At 44.3% G+C, this 15,464-nt stretch overlaps 1 long non-coding RNA gene across 1 annotated transcript in view; it reads right to left on the minus strand.

Annotated features, from left to right (window-relative positions):
• Positions 1-6,492: 6,492 nt before the first annotated feature.
• The window catches only part of LOC146304304 (uncharacterized), a 439,321-nt gene continuing 430,349 nt past the window's right edge, over positions 6,493-15,464 (minus strand). The window contains exon 3 of the long non-coding RNA XR_014769366.1: positions 6,493-6,597. This is a non-coding gene — a long non-coding RNA (uncharacterized LOC146304304). The remainder of the gene's footprint in view (positions 6,598-15,464) is intronic.

Raw genomic sequence — 15,464 nt, forward strand, 5'->3', positions numbered from 1 at the left:
TGTAATCGATACAAGCTGAAACTGACACTCACTCGTTGTGCTGCAGGGAGAATACTGCTCGACTTTGAACATTACCGATGCAGCGGCCGGGCGAACCCCCGGGCTAAGGACAATGCCCGTCTCGCACGGAGCCATGTCCTGCGCTTTCTAAAGTTTATGATTGCCGCCGATCATTCAATGGACAGCAGTGACAACATGCTATTCTTGAATAACGTGACGAGGTTGCGATTGTAAGAACCGCTTCAGGAAGGAGAGCAAGTTGACGTCAGCTGACATCAGCAAACTTCTATGAAATGAAGCGTCTCCAGTCGAATGTCGGCTCCAAGCTGGTCGCCCATCGACAGCAGGTCCTGAGGAAAAAATCAGGTAATCGGAATTTCAGGAAAAGATTAAATTGAAAACAAAACGACTTCTTGAAAAGTCTCATGTTTCGCCCTGCATCCAAGAAGCCGGTAAATGGAATGAATGCATTATGTAATGTTTAACACAATGACAGAGCTCTCAGAAAATGAGCTAATGACATAAGGTCGATTATTCAATTGTTTTTACAGAAAACCAGATGGCAGCTGAGGACCAGCTGCGGTTCCTCTCAAAGGCCAAGCACAAGATCCCTGAACTACTTGGTAAGTGGTACACATACTTTAATTTTTGTAGGTGTTTCCTGTGCAAAGTTACTGGGGAGGACACATATTCCCAGAATGTATCTATGCGTGATCAAAAAAAATAGATACAAATCTGGACTTCCATAGATGCGATTCTGGATGCCAGTTAACTCCTGACTTAAAGGAGATAGGGTGATGGGACCACGACCCAACCCCCCCCCTGCCCCCGGTTTGTGGGGGTCCTGGATCCAACATAGCGTTCCAGATTTACCAGCATGTTCGAGAAATGTATCTATGCGTGATCCAAGAAATAGATATAGATCTGTACTTCCATAGATACGAGTCTGGAAGCTTTAAAATTTGATGGGGTCTGGTATCTGCAAGCCAGTGTATCCCATTCTGTCAGTGCGGGATACCAGAATACTTCACTAAATTGTCCTTTCCTTTCTTTTGTTTTTCAGATGACCTGTTCGTGAAGCCCAAAAATGATGAAATAAATCGAAAACTACTTGGCTACCTTTTGGGCTATTTTTCCATCATAAGTGGGCACCGATCGGTCGTTTTTACTAACATGACCAAACGTCAGGTCCAAAACGCTGAGGAGTTTGACAATCGGTCCAAATTCTGAATTCTTGTAAGTGTTTTTCCTAATGTATATTATTTGAGACCATGAAAATGTAATCTTTGACTAAAACTGACTGAAGTTCTGAAAATTGCTGAAGCTGGAGAAAAAAAAAATTATTTCGAACTGTCTGTCATCTAGGTGGACGACCACAAGACCGTGAGATCCTTCGGACAGGCAACTCTGTCACTTTTAAAGAAGGAGTAGCACTGGCTGGTACTCCTTCACACAATCAGTGACAAGAGAAAGAATCGCGGTTCCAAGTATATCCTTGAGCACGTCGATGGAAGAAAAGTCGAGAAGCCCAATCGGCTTCTTGAACTCGCATGGGCAAGTGCAGGGTGCAGGCCACCTGTTTCATTCAACCAAATTAGAAGCAGTGCTGCCACATAGGTGAGTGAATCCACGACTTATCGAGTCTCTATGATGTACGGTTCCAGAGTTATGGCCGATTTAATTCACCCATATAATATATGGTCATAGCATATGGTCACACGTACATGTTTTCTTTTCTGCAGGCCAACCATCATCTCAGTGTGGAGGAGAGAAAGGAAGTGGCTAAATCAATGTGCCACGACGTCAGCACGGCTGAACGTTTTTATGTCACTCTACCCGACAAGAGGGCGTCCCACCAGACCAGGGAGCTATGCATGAAGACGCTTCGCATGGAGGCAGAGGCAAAATCTGACAAACCTCCAGCACCACGAAAGAAAAAAAGGGTTAGATCCCCCTCTCCCTCCACCACCACCTCCGAGGACGGGCAGCCCATCCACTATGATGACACAAATTCAAGTGAGACTTCAATGTCCGAAACTGAACTGGAGGTGATGAAGAGGAGGCAATCGGACCATCGAGCCCAAAGGCCGCGCGGAAGCTGGCCTTTTCGAAGCCGGTTCCCATGAAAGAATTGGTCATAAAGCTGAAAAGGGTTGATCGGGAAGAACGACCGCCAGTCACCCCACCTCCATCACATGATCATGCCGGCTTGGCATTGGACCACGATCACGCCGGCTTGGCTGTGGACGACGATGCCGCCTGTGCATCGTACGCCCAACCCATCCTTCCATCAAACAGCAATGCCATGTTTTATGTGGTCCCGGACACAGCACTCTCCGTTCCGGGCCCATCGGCCGATCATTTTTGTTTTGTGTCAGACGCTCCGGCCTGTCTGGCACCTGAAGGCATCGATCTCACCGTCGCCACGGTCGTTGTGACGGAGAGCCAGCTCTCCGGCCCCACTTATTCCTAGGCATCCATGTCACCTTAGACATTTTGAAATGTTTGTGTTTTTTACTTGTTCTTGATGATTCTCTATACAACCATAATTATTCACTACCTCATGTGTGTGTTAAATACCTCTGTTATATTTTAAAATGTGTCAATTTGTTCATGTTCATTTTTGTGTGTTAAACAGAAAAGTCGTGCAATGTTCTCAACAAACCTGTGTTTTAGTAGTGTAGGATTTAGATGGTATTTTTTTAATGTGTGTATTTTATTCATGTTCATTTTTGTAGGTTCTTAAAAACAAAATTCGTGCAATGTTCTCAATAAACCTGTGTTTTAGTAGTGTAGGATTTAGATGGTATTTTTTTAATGTGTGTATTTTATTCATGTTCATTTTTTTAGGTTCTTAAAAACAAAATTTGTGCAATGTTCTTAATCAGTATTTTAGTAGTGTAAGGGTTAGATAATATGTTTATAATGTGTGAATTTATTGTTTATTTTTGTATGTGTGTCCTATTTGTTCACTACCTCTCTTTTATATTTGTTCATTTGAAAATTTATTGGTGTGTTTCTGTGTTCTTTTTTACAAAGTAAAAGACAAAATAGTTTCGTTCAACAAGTACTGTGTTTGTCCTCTCTTCAGCCTTCGCATCACACCAATTTATCAGAGAACACACATCAATAGAAATCAATAGAATCAATCAATGTAATTCTGGAAGCCATACAAGTCAATGGGAGTAGTGGAAATTTGACAAAGTAAAACCCTAAAGTTGGGCTAACTCGAATAACTCCTGATTTAGAGGAGATACAGTGATGGGACCACGACCAACCTCCCCATTTGTGGGGGTCCTGGATCCAACGGTGCCACCCCCGAGTCTCCACCACGTACGGTTCCAGAGTTACGGGCATGTTCGGGAAATGTATCTATGGGTGGTGCGTAAAATAGATACAAATCTGCACTTCCATAGATACGATTCTGGATGCCAGTTAACTCCTGACTTAAAGGAGATACAGCGACGGGACCGCGACCTACACCCCCATTTTTGGGGGTCCTGAATCCAACGGTACCACCGCCGAGTCTCTAGGACTCACCGTTCAAAAGTTGTTGCCAAACATGTGAGATAGAGACACGGGACCCTGACCTACCCCCCCATTTGTGGACCTTCTGGATCCAACGGTCCCACCCCCGAGCCTCTACCCCAAAGAAATTGCACAGAGTTGGCATTAGGAACGAAATGTTAGGAATGAAATGTCAACGCCTCCTCGATACGTTGTTCCTTTAAGGAGATATGACCATTTATCTAATTTTGGAATCTGGAATCTGGAATCCGGAATCTGAAATCTGGAATAATACGCCACCTGTCTTATTTTCACGGTATTGCAACAAAAATTGACATCCTCCGATTTTGAAGGTAAGTAGATGCCTGCGATCAGAAAAATCGTCCGATCGCAACGGTGATGTCCATAATTGAGTAGCACCTATATTTCAGTTTTTTCACTCGAGGTTAGGTGAGGTTCCTCAAATTCTATCGTCGAGCTGATCATTTCGTCCTTCTAGGACGAAGTTGGCCGGCCCTAATTTAAGACGTGTCCTGAATACATCCAGGTAGATGCTCAGGATTTTATAAATGATAAAAAATCAGGTAAGCTTGAATTAATTAAAGGGCATCATGCCAAGGCACCGAACACTTGTTTGTCCGAGCAGTTGTTGTTGGGGAAGGATGCATGTGTCATGTTGTGTAAAAATGTAGACGTAAGCGATGGTCTGGTTAATGGTGTTTGTGGTACTGTCACGCACATAGTTAGTTCAGAGAGTAGTAAGTTTCCTCTCAAAGTCTTTGTTAAATTTGATGATGATCATGTTGGTGCACAGAGGAGAAAACGATCTGCAAGTGTTTCAGTAGATTTAGCTAGTTCAGCCGGTATTGATCCAGAAGAAGAAAAGGCCACAAACAAAGGTGGGTTGCGACGGCAGTTTCCTCTTAAATTAGCTTGGGCTTTAACCGTTCACAAAGTACAAGGTCTCACTGTAGATAAGGCTGTGGTGTCTTTGAAGAAGATTTTTGCACCTGGTCAGGCGTATGTGGCCTTAAGTCGTGTTAGAAGTTTGGCAGGGTTGATTATAGAGGATTTTGACGAGAAGACTTTGTACTGTAAAGATGGCATTAAGGATGCAATTGAAAACATGCCTCCCTTCTTGGTTGAAAATATTACAAGGCACAACATCAACACACATACCTTTAATGTGTTCTTGATGAATGTGCAAAATTTAAATCGACATCTAGCAGATTTGGTGGCGTGTACACAGCATTTGCAGCTTAACTGTATTGCTGTGACAGAAACGTGGCTGCCTGAAGTGCCCTCATTGGAAAATGTAAACATTAATGGTTATAGTTTTCAAAGTCAGCCACGGAGTTTATCATACAATAGTAATAACCCCAAATTGATTGAAATTCAAGGCCAACAACATGGTAGTGTTAGCATCTATAGTGCAAACAATTTGGAATGTAATGTTATCCGGCCACCAAATGTAAATATAGAAACATGGAATTTCTTATTAACTATTTACGCTAAAGTTATGGCAAATTCATGTCTTGTGGCAAGACATCAAAATTACATGCTATCCCACAGCCATGCCCTTCAAAAATAGCAAAATCTTTTCATAACTTTTGATCACACGCTTGTCTAGATGGTACACACCGGTTTTGACATCAATCGGAACATTTCTGTAGGAGGAGTTTGTTAAAATCCGACACGTGGAAAAAGCCAAAAATGGCCGCCAAATTCGAAATGGCTGACTTCCTGTTGGGTTTGGCCTATGCATCCAAGAGGCTTTTTTGTGCGTCTCTGTGTGATACATGTGCGTACCAATTTTCGTGCATTTCAGTGAAACTTGCTATGGCGGGGTGCTGCACTTTAAAGGGCGTGGCCAAGCCATACGGCCACGCCCGTTGATGAAACTCATATCAAATGTTCAGACCGGGACTGTATAGTATAGTGAAGTTAATGCTAATTTTTCATTTTTGGCGAAACATCGACTTCGCCGCTCCATCACGACAATGCAGTGTGACGTCATGGCACGATTTACATAATACACCATTACCAACATGTTAAAGACTTTTTGACCAGATTTGAGTTGGATATGGTCAACATGCTTGGTGCCGGACCTGAAAATGTAAAACATGTCATTTCCTGTTACCACCAGGGGGCGCTATGACAATCATGTAATATTGTTATATAAATGTGTTTAGGGCAGGACTATTATCCATCGTGTGAAGTTTGGTGCAGATCGGACCATTTATGCTAAAGTTATAACAATTTCATTTTTTTTGTCGAGATATCGAAATTCGCCCTTCCGCAGCGGGCGCGCCCTTCAACGTGTGGAATATTTTTTAATAACTTTTGATCACAAGGTAGTCAAGCTCACAGAAACTGATTTTGAGGTCAATCCGATGAAACCTGTAGGAGGAGTTCGTTAAAATACAACACGTGGAAAATGGCCACCAAATTCAAAATGGCTGACTTCCTGTTGGGTTTGGCCTATGGGTCCAAGAGACTTTTTTGTGCGTCTGGGGGTGTTTTATGTGTGTACCGATTTTCGTGCACATCGGTGAAACAAGCTGCAGGGGCTGTTGTTTAAGGGGCGTGGCCTAGCCATTCTGCACCTCCCACCGCTGAGTACCATATCACACGTAAATTTCCACCATGACTGACGGGTATGCCAAATTTGGTGAGTTTTTGAATATGTTAAAGCCCTGAAATAAGCGATTTACTTTTGTCGTGATAATAATAATTCCTTCAGTTTCAATAGGGTCCTCGCATCAGTTCGGTGCTCGGGCCCTAATAAGAGGCCAAAGACTTCATGTCACTGATGATGAGCCTTGTTGATGTCTGAGTCGAGTCATGACTAAATTGTAAGTTGGTGTAGTCTACCTCCCAAGATGTAGGTGAACATCAGGATTAGGACTAGCTTTGTGGACAAAGACATCATTTATCCTCGTACACTGCATTTCTCTTTGTTGCTGCAAAGACACGTACCGTGTTGACACTGGTGGACGAGTGTTCCACATGTTCAGCAGGAACCAGCGGCTGACGGCTGCCGTTTGAGTCGTCACCTGTTGATGGTGTGGCCACAGGAGAAGTGGAAATCTGTGGTTTGGTAAAGGGATAGAATTGACACACACCCCTACCACAAACAGCATGGAGACACAAATTATTTAAGCCCCATTAATCAGTTTTGCATAGTAGGATGTTGGATGTCTAGTGAATAAGATTTTTGTAAGATGAATGCATACTTTAAGGACCAAACATCACAAGAAGAAAAATAATTATTTACAGACATCTGTTGCATGTCCTTCTACATTGTAAATAAGAAGATGGATAACCACTTATCATACCTGTTTGCGCCAAGGCCAGTCCGATTCACCATAATTGTAGGTAACCTCTTCCCCTGGCACAATGTCTCTGATTGCAAAGAGACAGAGGTGCGGCGTCCCGTCCACTTGAATTGGCCGCATTTTGCAGTTTGGGGTTTTGTGCTCATCATTTACTAGTCTCCCAAGTGACTGGTCCTTCAGAGATGCATCAAGACTATTTAGGAAACAATGGCATTAATGCACAACAAAAACATTCCCTATTTCCTGTTGTAGTGTTGAATAGTGTCATTCTAAATTAAGTATCAAAAATACCAACATATCAAAATACCTATGGATTGACTGTGATATTTTTAATGTGCTTAAGGTATCAACTGTCCAGCTGTAATAATTAGTAATATGTACTACTGGACCAAGTGTTGGTAGTGGCAGATACTCAATGTTAAATTACTTAGATCATGATCAGGGACAGACGACCCTAACTGGGACTTTCTAAACATCAATGAACTCTAATTACAAACTGCAGCTGCAAAAATGGCATATTCAGCCTTACTTACCACCAAGATTTCCCTTTCCATTGAAAATCAAAGAGATATAGGTAAATAAAAAACAAGTAGGCTATGTTAATGATATGCTTGTATCAACTAGGCCAGTAGAATCCATCTCTTACACTAAAGTTCATATTTTAGCAAAACTTATACATGTAGGAAAAGAATACAAGGCAGATAAAGACTGACCTTTGTAAGAGTTCACAAACACCTGTGTAAGACCGGCCTTGTCAGTTTTAAGTCTTATGTGCTTTTCTGCATCATGTTGTGGTGTCATCCGCACCCTCCTTCTGGAAGGATTCTTTAAACTGCAGTCGCCATCAGCCATCATTATCTGTTCACAAAATGTTCAGAAACAGTTTTATGTGTCACATTGACCGCCCAATTAATGTGATATTCCAACAATTACTACTACTACTACTATCTAATTTTATTGATGGGCTACATCAAACTCAGAATCATGGACAAACTAACTTTAACTATTCAAATGGGAAACATACGGTACATAGTTGTCAAGATTTGCACAGTATTAGTACTAGGATCTAAACATTCAAATGTTTAAAACATGCATAACAAATCTATAAAATGCCCCCATACTGCTCATCTCAAGTAAACCAAGTGCTTGAGCTTTGCTGACTTGTATAATCAGAATAGACATGTCCCACATCCTGACAGCAGCTGGAATATATTGTCCCGTTCTATTTAATGGGAGACTGAAAATTCCACGACTTTCTGTTCTGATGATACAAGTCAGCGATCCTGAAATGTGTGTTTCTCTTCTATAATACACATTCTACATCTTGGAGGCCACATCTTTACACATACGGCTTCCTTCACCTTTCAAACGGGGCAAAGCTCCACGAGAGAAGCAGATCCGTGGAGCTGTGCGCCACGGACGTACACGTAAAACAAGCGCGTCACACCGAATACACGCTGCTACGGCGTCGCTTTGGGTTGTAAGCGTGCATGACATGTGTCTACATTTAAAGTAATGGGTTCATACGTGCAAAAGACGCTACATCTCCAGGCGTGGAGAACCCTGTAAACTCGCGGACATTTTTTACCGCAACACTTGCGGCAACACTTACAGAGTAGCGTTATTCCGCGGGAAAACCGTGGGCCTGGCAACCATTAGGATGCTACACATTTGTAGAAATTCAGCTAACTCTAGCTAGCAAGGCAGAGGGCTAATTAAGCTATCCAGATGAGAATAATTAATGTTTTTGGCTGGCAAATATTATGTATAACTCGTTAAATTTCATGTGATTATGTTCTACAAAGGCGCTACTGGTCTACAGTCACTTAAGCCAAACATAACATAGTTAGTTACCTGTCATTGTGGTGTTGACTCTGACTGCTGCAGCGGTGAAACCGCGAGATGACGCGTGCCGCACCGTTTGGATCAAACCAAGTATGAGCGGCGGCGAGGGGTGATTCTGAGATGCTATAGCCTATATGATAGTAGTAGAAGATATATCGACTTATCGAAATATTATTTATCCTAACTATTTATTAAAAACACGTTAGTTAAAAACCTGTCGTTGTGGTGTTGACTCTGTCCATACTGCTGCAGTGGTGAAACTAGGAGACTCGGCTTGCTGCACCGTTTGGATCAAACCAAGTATGGGCGGGGGGGGGTGAGGTATGCTGTAGGCAACATACCAGTAGTAGAAGATATATTGACTTGAAATCTTATTTGTCACAACTGTTTATTAAATAACAGAGGGTAACGCAAAAAGACAGCCCACATTTTTAAGTGCACCTCTGATTCACTTTCCATGTATGATCCATGGACTTCCGGGACAGTTTCTGTACAGTGTAACTCCCTGTCACTGACCATGTATTTTCCGGAGATTTACAGTATAACTTACGGTCACTTACCATATATGGTAATACCAGGACTAGTCCTGTGTAATTTCCCAAAACTTAACCTGTACTTTCCTTATATGAATCAGTAAGTATATGAATTAATTGTGATAAAAACAAATGCTTCTGCTTCACTCACATTTCAGTGATTTATTATGTTAATGTTTAATTGTATGATTTTGAATGAGAATAAGAAATAGGTCTGAAAATTGGCTCATAACAGGCAGGCTGGAGTCTACCTCTCTCAAGTGCACATCTGGAAGTCTGGAACAATACAGTAATGTAATCTTTGTAATGTGTGTGACTAAAGGAAGGGATGGCTTTGAGAGTACCACAGAGGCCACTGCTGGGGGTGCCATCTCTGTCAACATGGGAATCAAACCTACAAGCTTAAGGTCAAGACAGAGCTAATCATATAGACACATGATCATCTTTCTCAGCACAACTGAACTCCGCATGAGAGGTGATGAATTTTTGTGATGAGTAAAGTAGGGATGTAACAATATCAAAATCTCATGATAAGACCTCAATAACAAGTTCCCTGTACAATATTTATTGCGGTATTGCAAGGCATATCACCCCCTAGCACAATGTAAGCTGGACTAATAACTCTTTTCCCAGCCCACAAAGAGGAGAGAAGAGATGGGAGAGAGTGCCTTCTTGACTATGCACAGAACATACATCACATCTACCTCATCTGTTATATCCCTCATGCACAGTCATGGTCTGGGAATCATGGTTATGGCCTTAATGTCCTGGACTCTTAGTTTTTTTGATTTTTGATCTTGTTTGTCCTGTGTTTTTCCCCATCCTGTGTTTCCTGTGCTCCTCTCCAGCCTGCCATTTCCCTCCACACCTGCCCAGCATCAGCCTCGTTAGCACTGCCCTGCTCCCTTTCCCCCCTACGCTTTCTCTCCACAATGCCTGCTAGTTTTGGGTCTGCTAGCCACCAACTAGTCTTCCAGCCTGCTAGCTCTTGGCCTGCTAGTCGCCAGCCTGTCTCTACTGAGCTGAAGCGATCTCCTGTCCCTGCTGTGCTTTGCTGCGGCAATAACGACCCTCAAACACCATTTGTTTGTTTACCACCAAAGAAGAAGAAAATGAATGAAAGGAACTATGTAAATATTCATTTTGGCTACTTTTGCAGTGGTAACATGTCAGAGCAAACAATTGTAAACAAAGTGTAAGTAGAAATATAGGTAACTCATTGGTCACAAAGAAAAAAGTTGTCTAGAGAGAGAGAGTATGATTAGAGTATTGAATTTTCACCCCCTTTTCAGAGTGGGCTGTTATCTGGCCAGGCTTCTTTTGTGTCTTTTTTGGCGGCTACGTCAACACACTCACATCATTACATGGCAGCCATTCTGGCCCTGTGGCCAGTCCATCACTGATTGCAGGTATTTTTTATTATTTGTAAGAGGGAATATAGCACTACACCAACAACTTGTTGTCAACCCATGATTGTCTGGACTTATGAGTATTTTAGGGCAAGTGTGTACAATTGATCTCTTCCACTGGAAGCCACATGGACAAAGGAGGGAAAGTGGATGGGGGGATCCACTTTCCCTCCTTTGTCCATGTGGCTTCCATGGGTGCTTTCAGACAGATACAGCTCTGGTTCTGGCTCTGGTTCTGTTCTGGAGTATCTGAACCTTGGTGCTTTCTGGTGAACCAGCCTGCGTTCACACCAGTTTGAGCAAAACCTAAGTGGGCGTATGTTAGTCTGCATTACTCAGGTACAAGTAAACACAACAGTGGCAACATTTTTGCTTTTATGCTGTCTCCGTAAACCTCCTTCAGTTTATTAATTATTTGGTCTGGTGTTGAGTGAACCCAGCCTTGGCCATCCCTTACTTAAGTTTAAAGATAAGAATTACTTTACTTTATTAAGCCCCAAGGGGAAATTTATACAGCTCACACACACACAATATCTGAATAAAGTCACGTTTGGGGACAGTGGCCATTTTTAGACAGAAATGCATGTTGGTGCTTGTAGAATATGATTATAATGAAGACTAAATGGGGACGGTGAATTTTGTCCCCAGTTGAAAAGCTGTCCCCAATCAACTGGTGTGTATTCTGAAAAATGTCCCAAATTTTGGCCTAAGTAAACACACACACACACACACACACACAAGTGAACACATCAGAATGTTAGGTGGCTGTGATGTCATCAAAGGGAATGTGATGACATCACAGACCCTGTGCTTTGATCTAGCATGGGCTCTGCGATGCCATCAGTGTTAGGTTATAATCCCAGCACCATCCCAGCCAACATATAACCATAGCACCATGTCATTATCTTACCTCCACTGGTTTTCGGGGGATAACTTTTGAAAGGATGGTGGTAGAGACTTGAAACCAAGCTCTGCACCCCCATTTTTGGACATTCCGGATCCAACAGTGCCACCCTCGAGTCTCTACGAGGTCGGGAAGTGGGTCAACCAGAACCTTGAGGACTCTGGTGCATACCTCGACTGGTTTCGGGGGATAACTTTTGAAGGGATGGTGGAAGAGACTTGAAAGCAAGCTCTGCAACCCCATTTTTGAGCATTCCAGGTCCAACGGTGCCACCATCGAGTCTCTACGAGGTCGAGAAGGGACTGAACCAGAACCTTGAGGACTCTGGTGCATACCTCCACTGGTTTTCGGAGGATAACGTTTGAAGGAAAGGTGGTAGAGACGTGAAACTAAGCTCTGCACCACCATTTTCGGACATTCCAGATCCAAGGGTACCACCATCGAGTCTCTACAAGGTTGGGAAGTGGGTCAACTAGAACCTCGAGGACTCTGGTGCATACCTCGACGGGTTTTTGTGGAATAACTTTTGAAGTGAATGTGGTACAGACTTGAAAGCAGGCTCTGCACCCCCATAACTTTGTCTGTACACACACACCCACCCACCCACCCACACACACACACACACACACACACACACACACACACACACAACTGAACACATCAGAATGTTAGGTAGCTGTGATGTCATCAAAGGGAATGTGATGACGTCACAGATCCTGTGCTTTGATCTAGCATGGGCTCTGTGATGACATCAGTGTTAGGTTATAATCCTAGCACCATGTCATTATCATACCTCCACTGGTTTTCGGGGGATAACTTTTGAAAGGATGGTGGTAGAGACTTGAAACCAAGCTCTGCACCCCCATTTTTGAGCATTCCGGATCCAACGGTGTGACCATCGAGTCTCTACGAGGTCGGGAAGTGGGTCAACCAGAATCCTGAGGACTCTGGTGCATACCTCGACTGGTTTCGGGGATAACTTTTGAAGGGATGGTGGTAGAGACTTGAAAGCAAGGTCTGCACCCCCATTTTTGAGCATTCCGGATCCAACAATGCCAAAATCGAGTCTCTACAAGGTCGGGAAGTGGGTCAACCAGAACCTTGAGGACTCTGGTGCATACCTCTACTGTTTTCGGGGGATAACTTTTGAAAGGATGGTGGTAGAGACTTGAAAGCAAGCTCTGCACCCCCATTTTTGAGCATTCCGGATCCAACAGTGCCACCATCGAGTCTCTACGAGGTCGGGAAAGGACTGAACCAGAACCTTGAGGACTCTGGTGCATACCTCGATGGGTTTTCGGAGGATAACGTTTGAAGGAAAGGTGGTAGAGACGTGAAACTAAACTCTGCACCCACATTTTCAGACATTCCGGATCCAAGGGTACCACCATCGAGTCTCTACGAGGTTGGGAAGTGGGTCAACTAGAACCTCGAGGACTCTGGTGCATACCTCGACGGGTTTTTGTGGAATAACTTTTGAAGTGAATGTGGTACAGACTTGAAAGCAGGCTCTGCACCCCCAGAACTTTGTCTGTACACACACACCCACACACACACCCACCCACACACACACACACACACACACACACACACAAGTGAACACATCAGAATGTTAGGTGGCTGTGATGTCATCAAAGGGAATGTGATGACGTCACAGACCCTGTGCTTTGATCTAGCATGGGCTCTGTGATGACATCAGTGTTAGGTTATAATCCTAGCACCATGTCATTATCATACCTCCACTGGTTTTCGGGGGATAACTTTTGAAAGGATGGTGGTAGAGACTTGAAACCAAGCTCTGCACCCCCATTTTTGGACATTCCGGATCCAACGGTGCCACCCTCGAGTCTCTACGAGGTCGGGAAGTGGGTCAACCAGAACCTTGAGGACTCTGGTGCATACCTCGACTGGTTTTGGGGGATAACTTTTGAAGGGATGGTGGTAGAGACTTGAAACCAAGCTCTGCACCCCCATTTTTGGACATTCCGGATCCAACGGTGCCACCCTCGAGTCTCTACGAGGTCGGTAAGTGGGTCAACCAGAACCTCGAGGACTCTGGTGCATACCTCGACTGGTTTCGGGGGATAACTTTTGAAGGGATGGTGGTAGAGACTTGAAACCAAGCTGTGCACCCCCATTTTTGTACATTCCGGATTCAACGGTGCCACCATCGAGTCTCTACGAGGTCGGGAAGGGACTGAACCAGAACCTTGAGGACTCTGGTGCATACCTCGATGGGTTTTCGGAGGATAACGTTTGAAGGGATGGTGGTAGAGACTTGAAAGCAAGCTCTGCACCCCCATTTTTGAGCATTCCGGATCCAACGGTGCCACCATCGAGTCTCTACGAGGTCGGGAAGGGACTGAACCAGAACCTTGAGGACTCTGGTGCATACCTCGATGGGTTTTCGGAGGATAACGTTTGAAGGAAAGGTGGTAGAGACGTGAAACTAAGCTCTGCACCCCCATTTTCGGACATTCCGGATCCAAGGGTACCACCATCGAGTCTCTACAAGGTTGGGAAGTGGGTCAACTAGAACCTCGAGGACTCTGGTGCATACCTCGATGGGTTTTTGTGGAATAACTTTTGAAGTGAATGTGGTACAGACTTGCAAGCAGGCTCTGCACCCCCATAACTTTGTCTGTACACACACACACACACACACACTCACCCACCCACACACACACACACACACACAGAGAAGTGAACACATCAGAATGTTAGGTGGCTGTGATGTCATCAAAGGGAATGTGATGACGTCACAGACCCTGTGCTTTGATCTAGCATGGGCTCTGTGATGACATCAGTGTTAGGTTATAATCCTAGCACCATGTCATTATCATTCCTCTACTGGTTTTCGGGGGATAACTTTTGAAAGGATGGTGGTAGAGACTTGAAACCAAGCTCTGCACCCCCATTTTTGGACATTCCGGATCCAACGGTGCCACCATCGAGTCTCTACGAGGTCGGGAAGTGGGTCAACCAGAACCTTGAGGACTCTGGTGCATAGCTCGACTGGTTTCAGGGGATAACCTTTGAAGGGATGGTGGTAGAGACTTGAAACCAAGCTCTGCACCCCCAGTTTTGGACATTCCGGATCCAACGGTGCCACCCTCGAGTCTCTACGAGGTCGGTAAGTGGGTCAACCAGAACCTTGAGGACTCTGGTGCATACCTCGACTGGTTTCGGGGGATAACTTTTGAAGGGATGGTGGTAGAGACTTGAAACCAAGCTGTGCACCCCCATTTTTGTACATTCCGGATTCAACGGTGCCACCATCGAGTCTCTACGAGGTCGGGAAGGGACTGAACCAGAACCTTGAGGACTCTGGTGCATACCTCGATGGGTTTTCGGAGGATAACGTTTGAAGGGATGGTGGTAGAGACTTGAAAGCAAGCTCTGCACCCCCATTTTTGAGCATTCCGGATCCAACGGTGCCACCATCGAGTCTCTACAAGGTCGGGAAGGGACTGAACCAGAACCTTGAGGACTCTGGTGCATACCTCGATGGGTTTTCGGAGGATAACGTTTGAAGGAAAGGTGGTAGAGACGTGAAACTAAGCTCTGCACCCCCATTTTCGGACATTCCGGATCCAAGGGTACCACCATCGAGTCTCTACAAGGTTGGGAAGTGGGTCAACTAGAACCTCGAGGACTCTGGTGCATACCTCGATGGGTTTTTGTGGAATAACTTTTGAAGTGAATGTGGTACAGACTTGCAAGCAGGCTCTGCACCCCCATAACTTTGTCTGTACACACACACCCACACACACACTCACCCACCCACACACACACACACACACACACACACACACACACAAGTGAACACATCAGAATGTTAGGTGGCTGTGATGTCATCAAAGGGAATGTGACGACGTCACAGACCCTGTGCTTTGATCTAGCATGGGCTCTGTGATGACATCAGTGT

This window comes from Lutjanus erythropterus, unplaced genomic scaffold (assembly GCF_056507025.1).
Source record: "Lutjanus erythropterus isolate fLutEry1 unplaced genomic scaffold, fLutEry1.hap2 Scaffold_155, whole genome shotgun sequence".
Classification (NCBI taxonomy): Eukaryota; Metazoa; Chordata; class Actinopteri; order Lutjaniformes; family Lutjanidae; genus Lutjanus; species Lutjanus erythropterus.